Source organism: Cottoperca gobio, unplaced genomic scaffold (assembly GCF_900634415.1).
Source record: "Cottoperca gobio unplaced genomic scaffold, fCotGob3.1 fCotGob3_324arrow_ctg1, whole genome shotgun sequence".
NCBI lineage: Eukaryota > Metazoa > Chordata > Actinopteri > Perciformes > Bovichtidae > Cottoperca > Cottoperca gobio.
In genome coordinates, this window is record NW_021166931.1 from 45,001 (window position 1) to 48,630 (window position 3,630).

Sequence of the window (3,630 nt, forward strand, 5' to 3'; positions counted from 1 at the left end):
TGATGTTCTCCTTGGTCCACCAGTCTGTCGCTCAGTACACCAGTGATTTCTTTCTTCTTCAGGACATTCTAAATGGTTGTTCTGGCTGTGAACAATGTTTGTGGCTCTGATTGATTCTCCATCTTCTCTCAGTTTCAACATTGCTTGCTTTTCACCCATAGACAGCTCTCTGGTCTTCATGTTGGTTAAACCTTTATAACTATAAATGCAGTCTGCACAGGCTAAACCCAAATCTAAAACAGAGTAGAGATTCAGTGCTATTTATTGTTTTGTAGAGAGAAGTGGATAAGGGTGCAATTCACATTCATGCGTTTATTCTTTACGTTGTTGTGACGGCATGATCCGTCGATAAGTGTTAAGGTGCACAGGCAGCAGGTGCAGAGTGCCACGGGCGACAGGTGCTTTTTCCTCCGCTGGGAGGAAAACGTGTCGCTCACCTGGCGAGAGAGTCTCGGTTTCTGACACTGACTGAGAGCTGCTCGCTTCTTTGTTTGTGCTTTTAAAAAGTTGTGTGAACAGCTGGAGGTTATTGAGGAGAGGCGACGGGGAGTTTGAATAATAAAGTGTATTTATTGCTGGTTCTGCCGCCGTCCTCCCCGTAGCCAGACTCCACTGTTCAGTATTGTATATTTTCCCCTGAGTATACACTTCTGTTTGAATATTCAATGTACAGGACACACCTGGGCAACAAAACACACCCGTCAGTCACATGTTCCTGTACTTTTGCTCACTTGCAAAATGGGTGGGTTCAAACAAAAGGTGCTATCTCCTAAGTTGTTTCACAGATCTAGATGTAAATACCTGGAAATAGAAGCTGAAAGATGTTTCTCTCATCTTTTGATGTCAAACCCAATTGCTTTCAGAGTTCAGCAAAAATAAAGGAATTGGCCTCGCTGTTCCAATAGTTTTGGACGGGACTGTGTATTCAGATATTCAGTTTACTTCATGTGAATGCTTAAACAATTATTAAATGATCAAAAGCTGCAGATTAATCTTTTGATGATCAAATATTTAATGAATTAATTTTGCAGCTGAAATTATGTGATACCAGCAAAACTACCAAAATAAGAGCCTGTGTGTGTCTCACTGTGGTAGATGTCCTGCAGGTATCCTCCTCCACAGAACTCCATACAGATCCACAACGTCTCCCTGCTACACACACACACACACACACATACACACACACACACACACACACACACACACACACACACACACAGCATGAATGAGTTTTTTTTCAATGATCTGATTGGTCGGTTTGTACACGTGTTCTCATTGGTCGGTTTGTACACGTGTTCACATTGGTCGGTTTGTACACGTGTTCTCATTGGTCGGTGTGTATTCATGGTAAGAGTTACCGGAGGTAGCTGCCGTAGTACGCCACGATGTTGGAGTGTTTACAGTTCTTCATCATCAGGATCTCCTGCTGCACCACGGCAAAGTCCTCACCTACACACGCACACGCACACAGAATAAATAACAAATAACAAAATAGATAATGGTCAGCAGGTAAACGCTCCTGTCTGCATGTTAACGTGTTTGTGTGTGGGGGGGGGGGGCTCTCCTGCTGTAACAAGCCTTTATTTGAACGTTCTGGCCTCAGTTTAAATGATTATTTCCACAGACGGCTATAAGCTGCAGAGCTGCACAACAACAGAGCCTGGAGCTCCCTGATTGGTTCTTACAGCCATGCTGATGCAAACATCTGTTGAATAATACATACTGAGCAAACACTACACTCCTCTCTAATCATGACATTGAAGTCTAGAAATTCTACAGAGCAGCCTCCAGCTCTCTGATCTGATGGTTTACAGCAAAGCTTTCTGGGACTTGTAGTTTCAGTGTTTCTAGACTCAGTGTGTGACCTTTGTGACATAAACTGTGTCAAAATACAGAGACCTCCAACACTTCATCAGAGGCGTTAACAGATTAGTGTTACCCTAACCCACATACCAACAAGTCAAATCATCATTTATCTCCGGCTACAGTGTGTGGAAAACAGGACACTGAGTCCTCAGGTCACCGTCCAACAGAGTTAGCAGCCTCCATGTTGTGTGTATTGTCGTGGACACATGCAGCCACTTTCCCTTCAGGTCTCCACCGCATCGTTGATATTTTTTAACTATGGTTAATTATTAACTCTTATTAGTCAATCAGCAGGAACCTAAACGATTTGTTCCATTTCAGTTTATGATTCCTTTAAATGAGTCAGAGCAGTAAGGCTGAGCATGTTTCCAGCCTGCAGAGTCCATGATGAAGGTGCTGAGCACAGAGACTCATCAGGCCTCATTAAAGCCTCCGCCGGCCTCCTGCAGGACTTATGTAACAGCGTCTCATTAAGGCTGAAACACAACATTTCTTCTGTTTGGATAAACACACGATGGAAAACCTTTTTCCTCTCTGAGAAAACCACCGAAGCTCCTGATGAAAGCAGCTCCTGTCCCTCAGCCGCTGCACAGCCAGCATTAAGCATCAGTGTCTAATGAACATGATGGGCTGTGATGACGTTTAAAACGCTGCGCTGCATATCAAATCAAGTGCCTTTGATCCACACATCATCCATCAGATCCAGACGTTGCTGCACTCGCAGCCTGCGAAACAGTTCATATCATCAGAGCTCTGAACTTTATTTTAACGCCTTTTAGATGCAAAGATGTCAGACATTTAGTGAAATTCCATGATACTCCAATCAAACTGAATTGCAAGCAGTGTGGCGGTGTTTTTCTGTCGCTGGACTCTCTAACGTTTTAGGATCCTTTGCAAATCAGACAATCAGTAGTTTTACGGTAAGCGCGTCATTTCCGGTTGTTAATGTTTCTGTGTTGCTGGTAGCATACTTCGGCAGCTCCAGCTTGACCCAGTTAATGTTGTTATATTCTTGATCACATCGGCTAATTACCTGTCATCTATCTAAACCTATACTTGTACTTCCTAAGCACTTACAACTCTCTCCTTATCCTCCTTCTCTTAGCGACTCTCGCTAAATCCTCAATTCTTTACGCTCCTTTCGGCTCTGCTAACGTTAGCTGCTGCAGCTCGTCAGCTAGCTATGGCATCTCCCTCTTCTGCTCTCTCCTGCTCGGTGTGTTTCATGTTTAGCTATTGCTCGCCTCCTTTAGTGATAATGGTACGTGTATTAAATGTAGTTTATACGCAGGGTTGGAGGCGAGTTTTAGAGGGATAGATGAGCGGCTCCGCACCATGGCTAGTCAGCGGTTAGCAAGTGTAGCTGTTAGCAAGCCCCCTATAGTCGGTGCGGGTCTACCAGTGGTATCTCCTGTTAGCTGTCCCCCGGCGGGGCCCGAGCAGCCGGGAGACATGGTGACTGTCCGAAAGAAGTGTTATCAGAAGCCCACGGTTCACCACCAACCGCTTGCTGTTTCTAACAGATTCTCCCCACTCAGTGACACACCAGCTGAGAAGCCAACTCTGGTTATCAGTAGCTCAATTTTGAGATACGTTCATTTTGAGACACCAGCGACGACAGTCACGTGCATTCCGGGGGCCAGAGCGGGCGACATAGAAGCACATTTGAAACTGCTGGCTAAGGCTAAACGTAAATACAGTAAGATTGTTATTCATGTCGGCAGTAATGACACGCGATTGCGTCAATCGGAGTGTACTAAAGTT

The 3,630-nt window shown here is 44.7% G+C and overlaps 1 protein-coding gene across 1 annotated transcript in view; it reads right to left on the bottom strand.

Moving 5' to 3' along the window:
* Nucleotides 1-1,449, bottom strand: part of LOC115005575 (mitogen-activated protein kinase kinase kinase kinase 3-like) — a 6,709-nt gene extending 5,260 nt beyond the window's left edge. The window contains exons 1-2 of the mRNA XM_029427448.1: nucleotides 1,359-1,449; nucleotides 1,088-1,152 (exon numbers count right to left, since the gene is read on the bottom strand). The gene's annotated coding sequence lies outside the window, so the exon portion shown is untranslated. The remainder of the gene's footprint in view (nucleotides 1-1,087; nucleotides 1,153-1,358) is intronic.
* Nucleotides 1,450-3,630: the final 2,181 nt, after the last annotated feature.